Genomic DNA, 14,765 nt, shown 5'->3' on the forward strand with positions numbered 1-14,765 from the left:
CACTTGCTTGGTATAGAAGAGTTGAAGCAACATGACAGAGTATTGCCTAATTCAACCTTAGCTGGGAACATGTATGTCTAGCAACTCCAGTTTTTTTCCAGTCTGCAGGTGTCTGGGAATGCCTGGAACAGTGCTGGTATATTGATTTTGGAAATGACAGATACATTTTAGCAGGGAGGCAATTTTGCAAACACAGAAACCAATGAGTAATGATTGACTGTAGTTTAAAAAAAAGTTTTGTTACCTTCGATATAGACCCGGGTAATCCCAGTATTGAGATGCATGTTAACAAGTCTAAGAGCTTTTTATTCAAGTCCTAGTATGGAGGTTATTTTCACTGCTTGGAACAATACTACTGGGAGCCCATACTACTGGGAACATTTGGCAGTTGACTTCAAAAAGCTGTTTCTCAGTGGTTTTTCCTAAGGAAGTTAAGGAACCAGGAGGTATGACCTAAGTGGTCTGGTTGGATAAAAAAATTCCTTGAAGTATTGCGGTCAAGAGGAGAGTAAAAAATTCCAGCCACTTACATAGAGAGGCTCTTACTCTCCTGAGAGTCTGGACCTCCCGGGCTGCTGGCCTCAAGATGGCTGCCCAGATGGGGTGGAGCACAGGAACAGGAAGCAGGAATGGGGCTCTTCAGACTGTTTCCTCTTCTTGATCTTCCCCTGGCCCATGTTTGTGGTTTCTACCACTTTTCTTGGTATTTATTTCAGTTCTTCAATCATTCTTGGTGCCCCTTTTCCTCAACCCCCCTGGTCACTAAGTTCCATCTCTTCTTGCCCTTGAATCTAGGTCCTGCTTTCCATGATCACACTGTCTTACTCCATGTTTCCTTCATGTTCTCCAAGCCCATTGGTGTCAATGCTTAGTGTTTTTCTCCCACCTCTGGCCTCAACCCCCTCTAAGCCAAATTCTTCCTAAAAGAATCCCTTACTCAAAAATCTTCCATGACTCCCTATATCTATGGATTTAAACTCAAACACTTTGACTTCAAACTCATCTCCCCCATTCGTTGTTCTTCCCAAAGTTATTACAGATGCTTTTTCTAGTCTTGTCTGTCATGGCTCCTTTACATGTGTTCATATACACTAGGCCGACTGTCTCCTTGCTATTTTCAAAACATAACTAAAATTTCCAACCACAAATGATTATTCGTCTTGTACTTTTTACCAGATATACTTTCTTTCTATATCTACTATTTAAAATTATAGGCAGGATTAATGACATGTTTCCCAATTTTCCCCAACTGGATACAATTTTCTGCTCCCTGAACTTTTGCAGCATTTTACTTTTGCCTCTAGTGAAGTTTTACATGTTTGCTTTATATTCATTATTTTTCTTACTGTTAGGCCTTTTATAAGAGACAGAAAACTACCTCTTTCCCAACATCCTTAAAGGAGACCTTGCACAGAATAGGTGCTCAATAAATATTTATGGAACCTGAAGACTGTTCTTAGTAGCCACCATTCTAGGAAGAAAAGGAGAAAAAAAGGAGGAATGCCACCAGGTGTTTTTACCTAGGCCCCCTTAAAAAGCACATGATGGGTTCAGATAAAAATAAGGAATGTACTCCAAATCCCAGATATCTAAGAAGCCACTGACCATTCTTTTTTTTAATAATAAATTTATTTTTTATTGGTGTTCAATTTGCCAACATATAGAATAACACCCAGGGCTCATCCCGTCAAGTGCCCCCCTCAGTGCCCGCCACCCAGTCACCCCCACCCCTTGCCCTCCTCCCCTTCCACCACCTCTAGTTCGTTTCCCAGAGTTAGGAGTCTTCCATGTTCTTCTGTCTCCCTTTCTGATATTCCCTACCCATTTCTTCTCCCTTCCCCTCTATTCCCTTTCACTATTATCTATATTCCCCAAATGAATGAGACCATATAATGTTTGTCCTTCTCCGATTGACTTATTTCACTCAGCATAATACCCTCCAGTTCCATCTTAAAATTCCAGAGAAATGTAAGTTAATTCCACAAATGCACTAGAGTCAAGTATCAAAAAACCCCTGGAAGTCTCAGGAATTTCCTTCAAAAGTTATGTAGAACTGCTGTGAGCATCTCTGGGTGTTGTGGTCTAGATAGGCCCTAGGCTCAGTGTTAGTCTAGGTGTGGCAAAGCCCACTAAGGCTTACCATAGTCCCTTTGTCATCTCTAGCCCTTGGCTGAACAAGAACTTCAGGTTTCAAGAAGATACACAGGCCAGGGCCTTACCATATGGTGGTAACCACCCTGTTATTCCTTGTCCAAACTGTCATCTAAGAAAAAAAAAAAAAAAAAAGAGGGAGTGAGAGAGAGAGATAGTAAGTACTTGGAGTGGTGTGTGATTGGGGTGGGTCACAGGAAATTCACTGTGAGTTCTCTCAAGTATAGTGAACAAAGAGGAAGGCCAGAAATCATTTTACAGGCAGTAAAATAGCATACCTGTTTTGTTTTAAAATGACTATCCTTTTCTATGTTAACCTGAGCCAAAATTGTCTCCATTCACTCACTCCAAACTTATTTATTTATTTATTTATTTATTTTTAATTTTTTATTTATTTATGATAGTCACACAGAGAGAGAGAGAGAGGCAGAGACATAGGCAGAAGTAGAAGCAGGCTCCATGCACCGGGAGCCCGATGCGGGATTCGATCCCCGGTCTCCAGGATCGCGCCCTGGGCTAAAGGCAGGCGCTAAACCGCTGCGCCACCCAGGGATCCCTTTTTTTTTTTCTTTTTTTTTAAATTCCAAACTTATTTATTTAGTGCCTTTTAGGTTCCAGGCAGTTTCCTGGGCATTAGAATACACCATTGCACATGATGATCTTATCCCTCTAAGGTGATTGGGGTCATCTGCCTGTGGTGATCACAGCCTGTCATTGCTGCCTACTGCCCTAAACTTGGTGATTCCCTTGGGAATATAAGACAATCATACTCAATGAACTGCCCAGGGCTTCATGAAGGAGGGGCTGGCAGAAATCAGGGAAAGAACTTGGATATTAGCTCTTGACTGGTGCAATACTCTACCTCTTAAATGTTTGATCAAGGAGCTACACACCCAAGTGACTAATTCTACAAGGCAGGTGCCACTTTTAGCATTCTGTGAGGCTTCTTTTCAGATTTTCTATAAGCCTAAATGTACATTTTTTTTTTTTTGAGAGAGAGAGAGAGAGAGAGAGAGAGTGCTTGTAAGCAGTGGGGGAGGGGCAAAGGGAGAGCCAGAGAGAATCTTAAGAAGACTTTATACCCACAGCTCAGAGCCCAAGGTAGGGCTTGATCTCATGACCCTGAAATTAAGAGTTGGATGTTTAACTGATCTGAGCTGCCCAGGAGTCCCATACATGTACATTTTTCAAGTTATCACCTGTTTCCCCTACACCCTCCCCTTGGAAAAAAAAAGATGGGGGGAGGGTATATATCTTCTTCACTATTTTGTTTTTCGTACTTCTCCTCACATCTGGCTTTTGCCACAACTGGCAGCAGAAATGCTGACCTGTCATGAGAAAGCCTTTCTAGGGGACACGTGGCTGAGCAGCAGCAGCAGCAACAGCAGCAGGAAGTACAGGAAATCTCATGAGATGGTCTGTTCTTGAACACTTGCCAGCTTTCTTCTGCAGTCTCATGAGGGAAAGAGAAACATCCTAGTTACTGGAGATGTAACTAGAACAGAGTCTCAATTCTCAACTGTTTGAGGTTCACCCATAACTGACAGCATGACCACAGAACACAACTGTTAGACTCCAGCCACAGCCTGTGGCCATGGTGCTGTATGTTGAGATACTTTTTATTCTCATGACTCCACACACCCAGGGAGCCCAAGAGTTAATACTGGCAGTGAACGGCATCGAGCAAGGCTTTCTCCGCAAGTTCTGTGATGTGCTGGGTCATGGTAAGATGTTGCTATGGAGCCCTGGGGAGGTCACGTGAGAGGGGAGAGGTCATGGTCTGTTTTTGTGAGGCAACAAGGTAGCTGCTAGTTCTAAGGGGAAAAGGAAAAAGTCTGGATCATAGACCAGAGCTGACTTCTCTGGAAGACTCAGGATGGGGACCCGTGGTGGCTTGTGTACACTTTGACAATTTAGCTAATACACACAATGTGCCCTCTAGGATGAAGATATTGTTTCCAAGTCAGGAGCCTTCTGAAAGTTTCATCCCTGAGAGAGAGAGAGAGAGAGAGAGAGGAAAGAGGAAAAGAAGAGAGAGATAAAGAGAAAGAAACTTTCTCTGCCACATCTTTGGCAAGTGTTGTTTCCTGAGACAGCAAGGTCCATTCTAAGAAATGGCTGGGCTTCACTGCTAGGGTTTGCTGAAAGCTCTGTTAAAGCCAGCACAGAAAGACTGGCCGCAAGCCAAATGTTCTGACCTATCTAAACCGACCCAGGCACATGTCCAACGAGAGCACCCTTTCTTTTTGTTTTTGGCCGCCTTTTATCCTCTGGTACATACCTTGAGAACTGGAAATTCTGAGATGCTCTGGTTTTGTCTTACATACACCAAAAATGCTGGGCCAGCCACAGCCCTACCTTAGAAAAGCATCTAATAAACCCAGTGGATGACTTCTTCAAGCAAGACTGGCAGTTCAGTCTAATTTGGAGGAAAAATGAGAAGCCGTCTAAAATAAGGCCAGACACCAGCTATGGGCCCTGGACCAACCATCAGTCACCAGAGCCTGGAATTCCAAAAACCCTCTGCCACTTCTCTTACCTGAAGGGGACCTCTTCCCTAGGCTGAAAATGTGAAGAGCAGGGCTGGATACTGCCAGAGGCTTGGTGGATTACAGCCCGGAATGGGACTTGCCAGTCAGAAGACTGGGACTGGGGCCCCAACGTTGTGGTCGGTTGAGGATTATCGTCTGACTTGCCTACTGGCATGCTAGTGACATCCTCCACATGCAGGTGGTAGGGGTGAGAGCATTCCTGGGCTGCTGATAATTTGGATGGAAGGTATTAAATAACTGAATTATAAAATGCAATTGAAGATATGTTTGCTCAAAACAATTTGTCTTTCTAACGGAAGCTCAGATATTATTTTAAATGGATTTCCTCCTACCTTCTTCCCACTGCATACAGCTGTCTTGGTGATCTGAACCACCCTGCCCACTCTTGTTCAACCTACAATCAAATTCTAACAGTGAGAATTTCCTTAATAGATGGTTAACGAAGATGAGAAAATTAAAGATGTATTAAAACACACACACACACACACACACACACACACACACACACACACACACAATTTCCCAAGCCTGGGAGTGACCCACATACTTACGACAAGAAGGCTGCTCAACTTCTGCTGAGCAGGGGTGGGGGATACAGGGTTTTTGTCACTACTCCTGGGCAAATGCTAAATATCCACTCGCCCTCCCCACTGCCACCACCTCTGAAAACAGAAAAACAGACAAGAAACCTTGCCACAAAGATTGCTTTCACACTGAACAGACAGATGTTTTCTAGCATCTATTAACCCTAGGGCTATTATTAGAAGTTGCTTTTTTGGTTTTATGGTAAAAGTCTCTTAAAAGTAATACCATAATCATAAAGACGTCAGAATAAAGCAAACATTTCAAGTCCCTCCTTGTGGCCAACATATTTCTAAACAACAACCAAAGTGATAATATTTTCACCTCAATAATGTTGGCATTGTTTGATTCTTCTACATGCCTTATCTTACCTGATCCTTTGGAGTGGATGAGGTAAATTGGCCTGATTTTACCATCTTCACTTTACAGCATGGAGGAGTGGTAGATATGGAGGTGTGCCTCCCAACCCCCCACCAAGGAAGGGACCGATTGAGGGATGGGCAGTGGGTCAGCAGACAGCCTCATGCCAGCTCCTTTAGGGGTGCCTCAGCGGCCAAGAGCTGCCTCACCCTAGTCACGCTCTTCTCAAGGGCAACTGAGTCTTGAGGAGGAATCTGAAGGCCCAACATTTCAGCCCACTGCAGGATCACCATGATAGGCACTGCTCCTTCCAGAGTTCCCCACCAGCTAAGCCCAGGCTCTGTTACATCTGCCTTGCAGTGGAAGGAGAAGGCCTGAGCCTATGACACCAAGTGACCATGAGTCCAGAACTGCTCACCTTGGCCTGGCCCCTGTCATATCCACCAAGTCATAAGTTCTAGTGGGTCCAGAAATAATTCATTATAGAATTGAGATGGTACATCTGGGATTGAGCAAAGCAGGAATAGAGGGTTCAGGCTGCATCACAGAGAGCTCAGCCCTCACTGTGGCACCTACCACCCTTGGGTCAGTGGCCCTCCCTCAGCTCACATTCACGGTTGTATAAGTGGCTCTTTACAACATGCTGAAGGAGGGTAAAAAAGCCGGAGCATGTCTTATGGATGGACTGGCTTGGTGTTTGTGTGCAAGTTGAATGTTGGTGACAGCTGGACTATAGTCTCACTCAGGCCTGGCACTGAGGAAGAAGGGCCAAGAGAAAATTCTGCTAATGAGCAAAGCTTTGAGCAGTGCACGAGGTCATCCACACGGTGTGAGAAGAAAAGTGGTCTGAGATTAGAATATACGGACTCACACACTGGAGTCTAATTTTCCCAGGAATGATCTCTGATGTCTCACCCAGACTTACGAGTGAGGGAGAGAGAGATTCTATTTCCCTTCCCTTGGGGTAGGTACCTTTTGTCTCGGGATTGACCTGACTTCTCTCTGGAGTCCCTCCCTCATCAAAGGGTCCCTCACAGGTTGGGAGGCCACTCTCTCCTTTTGAGATGTGACGGTTCAGGATGATAGAGAGTGCACAGGACACATAGAGAACATTTCAAAACCAAATAGCTTCTGAAACTTTATCCCTAGCTCTGGGTTATGGCCCCTGCAGGCACAGACTTCTGAGAAACCTGGACAAGGTCATGTGATTTTCTGTTCCAGGCTTAGCTAATAATAATACAGACCTAAAATAAACATACCTAGGCATATTTGGACAGTACACTTAAATTTGCATTTATAGCAATACGGTCAAGTCTGGGGAGGGGAGAAGAGGAGAGTCCTCAATTCGCCACTTAATTGGTGGCATAAGTTAAATATTTCAGTTTATTGAATTTATTAATATGCAGTTTACCCACAGTCAGGGGAGAATGAAAAGCTATGTATCTTTCAAGAAACTTATTTTAACAAGGGACATTTCTTTATCAAATAGGATCCCTTTCTTTATCCTGGAAAGAGAGATCGGCCTAAAGAAGCCTTGCCCCTTTTGCTCCCTGATTCTATACCCACCTCAAAATCTTCAAGCTATCAGGAAAACAGTCAAAAATGGCTGAGACACCAGAGGATAATGCCCTTGTTGCTAAAAATCCTTACAAAATTAAACTGCAAAATAAGGATGACAATCAGAGTAATCCCATTTAAAATAATCAAACAAAACTGTTACCTGTGGTTTTAAACCTTTTATTTTGATAAGAAACACTTGGGGAGTTTTAAAAATATAATAAGACCTGGGCTCTGTTTCCTGAGGCTGAGATTCAGTTATTTTGGGGAGGGAGCTAGGCATCTACCTTCTTCAAAAAGCTCTTGGGAGGTTTAACATGCAGCCATGATAGGGAACCACTGACCTAGACCTTGACTTAGAACCAGGTATTTTTCTGTCCCCACAGAAGAACATGCATTTGGCAGGAGGGGGTCCTAAAGAGGCTGAAAGCAATCATCAAAAAGAACTCTACAGAAATCAGGTAAACCAAAGCCTATTTTTGGTGACAACCCACAAGTCTCCATATTCGACAAAAATTCTATGAACCTTTCAAAACACAATATTAAATAAAATCTACATGTCAAGTATTAATGCTGAATTGATTATTAATAATTCGATGATAAAATGTAAGGTTATTGTTTTACAGTGTTTCTGATTTGAATTCTGCAAATGGGAGGGCAAATTCCCTATTGGGTGTGCCAATTATTACTACAAAAAAATGTCTACTGTCCCGTTGCTACTGTCACAGAGGGTTCCTAAGACAGTCCAGGCTGCCAATGGACAGACTACAATAGTGGCAGCCCAGTATGGGGAGACGCATTAATCTGGAAGCTAGGCTACTTGGACTGTTGTCCTGTTCCTGACACAGAGCAGGTGAGCTATTTAACTGAGATTCTTTTTCATCTGTAAAATGGAGGAAATAATGATTATTTAAATCACAGGGAAGGTAGCTGTGGGGCTAAATCAGATAAAAGTACTTTATAAAGAAGTGAACATTTATGTATAGTATCATTGTTATTCACTATGAGTTTTGTTATATATATATTTTAAGATTTTTATGTATTTATTCATGAGAGACACACAGAGAGAGAGAGAGAGAGGGGCAGAGACACAGGAAGAGGGAGGAGCAGGCTCCATGCAGGGAGCCCGACGTGGGACTCGATCTCGGGTCTCCAGGATCACACCCTGGGCAGAAGGCAGCGCTAAACCGCTGAGCCGCCCAAGTTGCCTTGTTATTACATTTTTATCCTTACACCTGTGTGAACCAGTGAGTCTTAGTCTTATTGTACAAAGGCCAGTTTGGGAAATTACCTTTTTAAAATTATAATTATAATCTTCATTACTAAAGTCTTTATTTTGGTTATCATCCTATTTCAATAGCAAAAAACCCAAAAGAAGTGTCAAATAGGTGACCCCAGCAAAATGGCCCTGAAAGACTAAATTATTGTAAAGCATCCTTCTCATTTATGTTATCCAACTATACTTCTTCTGACTCACTTCAAGACCCAAGGCAAAGTCAGTGATTTCAGTCCTCATGATCCCAACAGCAGAAATGTCCTTAGAGGGTTGTTAGCAGTGACAAGACAGCGAACACGACAACACTCTGTGAACTGTGACACTAGGCATGTGTAGGTGATGATGTTAGTGGTAGTCATAGAGATGATAGTGTTAATGACAGTGATACAGACCAACTGGTTAGCCTTGAATACATAGGTAAGGACATTTACCACTGGTCCCTACTCAAGTAGGAAATGTCCCAAAGGAGATAGGGCAGCCTCTGGAAAAAGAATCATATGAAGGCTGAAACTGATTGGTTAGTAAGTCTTATGGCTCCAGGCCTCTACCCCATCCTTCTCAAACCTAAGAAATGCCAAACAACTTTCAGGTGGTCTTCCCTGGGTTTTCTTCCCCACATGCTCCTTTCTAGACAGTTCACTTGAAGCATTGTTATGCCTGTCTCTTGTTCATCTAAGTCCCTCTTCCCACACAATCTCAGTGGGTTCCACTCTCTGGACCATAGTATCAATGTAAACACTGGTCAGAACTTGGAATGCAGAAAGGAAGGGGCATGGTAATGAGGAAGGCCTGTCAACTTGTCCCCAGGGATGTTTCATAAATTACGTGTTCTTTTTTTTTCTTAAGATTTTATTTATTAAAAAAAATAAATTAATTAAAAAAAAGATTTTATTTATTTATTCATGAGAGACAGAGAGAGAGAGGCAGAGACATAGGCAGAGGGATATGCAGGCTAATGCAGGACTTGATCCCAGGACCCTGGGATCATGACCTGAGCCAAAGGCAGATGTTCAACAACTGAGTCATCCAGGTGCCCCAAATTACGTGTTCTTACAGTCCACTGACTGCTCACTTTCTAATGGCTAAGCTCTCCTGAGAAGGCTGCATAGAATTTTCCACTTTGGTGGGGAAGACAGACGTATGGAAGCAATATAAAACTACCCCAGGTTCTCGAAGCAGGTAGTTGCAATTTCATTTTGGTTGGAAAATAAAAAGACTTAATGGAGAAAGAGCAGTGAAGGCACATTGAAAAAAAATTCAATAAAAAACTAGACAAATGTGAGAGATGTATAAACCTTCCAAAGGTGTTCACTTTTTTTTTTTTCCCCCAGATGGGAGAAGAAAAGTCTCATTAACCTGTGACAGTGCTTCTTCCACATCTTTTGGTTCTCTTCTTCTGGCACTTGCAAACTTCTTTTTCTAGTAGTTGGGGACTTTTTCCTCATGAGAGCCATGCCACCTGCCCATTCCTAGTTGATACATCTAGGATCAAAACAACTGTGTGTAGGACAAACCCTCAGTTTTCTGGATTGGGGTGGGAGATCAGAGGTCAAAGACTATCTACCCGTCCTCCAAGCCCAAGCCATGAGCTGTCTCTTTGGGTTAGCACAGAGCAGCAAATGGCCATGAAGTCATGTCCATTGAGATTTGTCAGCTTTGTGGAACTTAGTCAGGGACATAACCGTGCTTGGCCCTGATGCTGATGACCCCTCTCTTTTAAGGACACATGGTGGTTGTAAGGATGCTTACAACTTGCAGTGGGTAATAACACTCTACCTTCATCATAATACTTGGAACTCAGGCCTTTTACAATAGGCTTTATCAAAATGTTTTTGTTTTTAATCTCTGAAAACTTTCCCAAACTCTATTGAGTTTCATCTTGCTGGCTTCATCTTGCCCTGTGTGTTCTAGCAGTTAGTGTCTGGTACTTCTTTTATAGCAAAACTTTCTCATGAGAGTTTTGGGGTGAAAAAGCAGACATTCTTCATGTTGACTCTTTTTTTATAGGAAGATTAGGCAGGAGTCCAGGAATGTAAATAGACAGGCCCAAGAGAATGTTTTGTGTGTGAGCAGATCCCAGAGTGTCCTGGACTGTACTGGGTGGGGGATGGAGCTCCATCAGAAACCCAGTGAAGGCTTATTCTTTTCTTAACCCTCCTGGATCACTGCACAATGAAATGATGGCTCCAAAGAGTCTTTCCCACAGGGTCATCAGGCCTCTTGCAACAGACTGTTCTGGCTTGCGGATGCAGGCATGATATGAGGCCATGATGGAGAGAGTCGGCAGAAATAAGTCAAAGACAAGTTCTCGTTTTCTTATGGGCACTTGTGAAGGCAAACCAAGAAGGGAGGTGAGGGGAAAGGGTACATGGGTGGGGTCAGGAAAGTTGAGGAAAAGAGAAAGAATGTAAAAGGTATTTAGGGGTCTTTGGGCCTATTCACAAGAATGCCGTAATGTACAGAGAGATTGGGGGTATCTGTGTGATCCTGAAATGGGCTCAGGTGGCCATTTGTTTATTCTACATCAAAATTTCTAATTCCACACAGTAAGCTTCCATAGGAGAGAACTATACTTTTATTGTGTGTATATATTTTAATGTATGCATGTTTTTAAGTTAAAGGTGTGTGTGTACATTATTAAAATTAAATTTTAAATCACCCAGCAATGTAATATGCACCTTTGCTAAGTCAGAAGATACCTCCTGAGTGCTCTAGGGGACTAAAGTTAGCAGGCTTTACTATAATAAAGGTGAATAACTGAAAATGAATGCTATGAAGTATGGAAAGTTGAGTTCTCTTGTGAACTACTAGAACATTCCATAACAAAAGATTATCTTCGTTCTAGCTTCCTAAAAGCCAGTGGATAAAGGAGTTGGGCTGTTTCACTTAGGATAGACTAAGGGAGGGTCAGATTTCATGAAGAAATATAAAACAAAATAAAAACCTTGTCATACATTTGCTTAGGACAAATTAAGGGTATATGAGATGAAACAGCAGCAAAGAAAATTTTGGTTAAAAAAAGCACACACACACACACACACACAGACACACAAACCCCACAACAACTCAGTGATGCAAAAAATTTATTTCATATTGTCCTGGTGGCTGGATTTCAACTCTGTGGGTCAATCTAGTGTTGAATAAGAAAAGCATCTGACCACAAAGGCATAGGTACAGTTACGTAAACACACTGAACACCGTGAGATCCAGCTAATGTTGTTTCTATAATGCTACCCTTTCTCCTTTCTAATCTCACCAAGCCACAGCTGAGGCATTACCTTTTTGTAGTAAATGCTACATTTGTGACTGCCTCCTCCTTGGCCTGAGTACGCTGGTCTGGACACGTTAAGCATGGTCATGTTTCCTGAGCAGGCTGCCCAAAAGGCCCACACTCTACTCTCCCCACCATCAACCAACAATGTTACTTTTGCCCATATGCCTGTGTTGACTTACACCAAGTCCTCCCAGCCCTTCCTGCTGGGGGTGTGTGGCTTTGGCTGGTGGCATGCCCCCAATTATGCCACCCATCTTCTCCAGATGAGGCCCTTCCTGGTAAGCCTGGCCCAGTGACACTGGGGTGGTGGAGTCCAAATAAAGAAGCCGTGTGAGCTGCAGCCTGGGAAGAAGTACCCTGTGGTGGGGGCTCTTCAAGGCCGTGCCACTCCAGGTGTCCATCCTCTAGGAGATCAGTGAAGAGCACAACCTGATCTCCTAGCTTCCTTGGAGCAAATATATCCACCCAGATGATGAACTGGTTTTAGAGGGTGAATTGCAGTGTATCAAACTGGAAGGCACCACTGACATGTCAAAGCTGGTCATAGGGTCAGTCCTGGCTGTGCTCCACTCTGTGAGACAGTGGGAAGTTTCTGGTGGAGGACCACTGCTTTGCAGAACTTGCTCCTCAGAACCTTGCATCTCACCCTGACACAGACAGGTTTATGCTACTGGTGTCTGGTTTGGGCCTGGATGGAGGCAGGGGTGAGAGCTTGCTGGGAACCCAGCTGCTGGTGGACATGGTGACAGGGCAGCAGGGAGACGAGGGGGACAATGCAGTGCTGCCCACATGTTCTAGGTCATCCTTGCCAGGAACCGCCTAAGCACAACACCCAGAGTAGAGATACCATCAATATGGCCAAGACCTTAACCAAGAAAACCCAGGCATCCAGCATGGAGGCTGTCAAAATGCTGGATGAGATCCTCCTGCAGCTGGGCACCTTGATACCCATGGTCATGGTGCCAGGCAGATTTGACCCAACCAAGCACACTCTCCCCCAGCAACCCCTGCCCCCCTGCATGTTCCCCCTGGCCACTGCCTACTCCACCCTCTAGCTGGTCACCAATCCCTACCAAGCCATCATTGATGGAATCCAATTCCTAGGGACTCAGGGCAGAATGCAAGTGACATTTTCCAGCCCAGCAGCACGGAGGATCATTTGGAAATCCTAGAGGGGACCCTGTATAGTGGTCACATCAGCCCCACAGCCCCTGAAATTAGGGGGCTACCCCTTCTACAAGACCAGTCCATTCATCTTTCCAGGGTATCCTCACATCTACTTTTGTGGGAACACCCCTGGCTTTGGCTCTAAAATCTTTCCAGGCCCAGAGGACCAGAGGCTGTTGTTGGTGGCTGTTCCAGACTTCAGCACCACACAGACAGCCTGCCTAAGTCTGCATAGCCCAACCTCCCTGCCCATCTGTTTCTCAGGCTTTATGACAGAGAAGGGCCTGAGGGGCCTGCGTCTGGGCCCCTGACTCCCAGAGATCTGGGCCATCTGTTGCCTGCAACATTGACACTGCAGCAGCATTTGCTGTACAATAAAAATTTGTGGAAAAAAGAGGTGGGTTGGGGAGACGCAGGTGTGGCACCAGTCCACGTGGCAGCCGAGGCGGAGACTGAGGACGTGGACTGCCAACACCCCAGGTCAGAGAGTGGAGGGACCCACACCCCAGTCGAATGCCGATGCCGAAGGGGAGCCCGCTGCTGCCGTCACATGCCCTGCAGGAGCTGCGGGCCAGGGGCACCGTGCAGGTGGAGCTCGTTCCCGAGAAGGGCCCCTTCCTGGAGCAGTGGAATAGCAGGTTTCCAGGCAGCACTTCAAGGGCTCTGTGTACAGACGGTACGAGGACTTCGTGGTTTCCCATGAGATGCTGCTGCAGACGTTCCCCTAATGCAGGACGCTGGCCGTCCCCCCGAGAGAGTGCTGGGAGCCCACCAGGAGTTCGTCGAGGCACTTCATTAACCTGGTGGCCCGGCACCCCTGTTCTCCATGGGTGGGTCCCGATGTGCAGAACAACTTAAAGGAATCGGCTCAGTGTGCTGGACGTGAATTCATGACCAGTAAGCTGGCTCCTCTGGACAAGGGCTTCCTCCCAGCTGACATCCAGACTCAGCTGTTAGCCGGAGCTCATTGGGAACATCTACAACAGCTTCCACGAGCTTCGCCATCTGGCGCATCTGGCCGAGGGGATGGCTTCGGGCGCCACGGACAAGGCTGCTGACCTTCCCATATTCGGGAAGGAGCTGAATGCTTTGGATGGCAGCATGAGGGGTCCCTCCAACGGGCCAACAGGAAGAGAATGAGGTGCTCTGGTCCTGTGTGAGGGTCCACGCAGAGCCCCAGGCCTGACTATGGAGCAGCTGGGATCCTACATCGTGGAACAGGAGAGCGCCACCCCGACGATGGAGCTTCAGAGCTTCCTTTCCCCATCCTGCCTGCACCAGGAGGCGCAGCTGGTCCACAGCTACCTGCCCCTCACCTCCCACATTCTCCTGCCTTTGCCAGCTCTCAGCTCCAAAGGCACGAGGAGATAAGCAAGGTATGGAACGACCCCAAACCCAAGCTAATCTGCCTCTTTGCTGGACCCAACAGCTCCCTGACCCCACAGGTTGGCATGGGGCCTCACTAATGCCAGAGGCCTTGGGCGGGAGGCAGGAACTCTGGGGCAGCCTCACTGAAACCTCTTTCAAAAAAGAAGGAGGGGGTCCTTCCCAAAGTGTAGTCCTACACAGAACCCCCCACCTCAGGTTCCATTTGACTTAAGGCATCCTAGACCTTCCTCAGAGTAATAAGCATGAAGAAGACACTTCCTTCCCAGAGACAACAGAGGCCCCTAATGTCCTCCAGATACTTGAAGAATGTCAGCAGTCTAACGTGTGTCATGGGCCGGGACTTGGGAAAAGTAGGTCCTACCCCAACTGTGTTGTTCACTGGTTGTGAAACCGGGCAAATAGTCTAAGAACTCTGGGCCCCGTTTCATCACCTGTGTCACGAGGGGCTTTGACTAGG

General features: G+C 45.3%; 2 pseudogenes; both read left to right on the forward strand.

Annotated features, from left to right (window-relative positions):
- The first annotated feature begins 11,829 nt into the window (after window positions 1–11,829).
- On the forward strand, window positions 11,830–13,230 carry LOC112921746 (DNA polymerase delta subunit 2 pseudogene; annotated as a pseudogene).
- Window positions 13,231–13,420: 190 nt separating this feature from the next.
- Window positions 13,421–14,059, forward strand: LOC112921707 (sorting nexin-8 pseudogene; annotated as a pseudogene).
- Window positions 14,060–14,765: the final 706 nt, after the last annotated feature.

The sequence above is a fragment of the Vulpes vulpes genome, chromosome 13 (genome assembly GCF_048418805.1).
Source record: "Vulpes vulpes isolate BD-2025 chromosome 13, VulVul3, whole genome shotgun sequence".
Lineage (NCBI taxonomy): Eukaryota > Metazoa > Chordata > Mammalia > Carnivora > Canidae > Vulpes > Vulpes vulpes.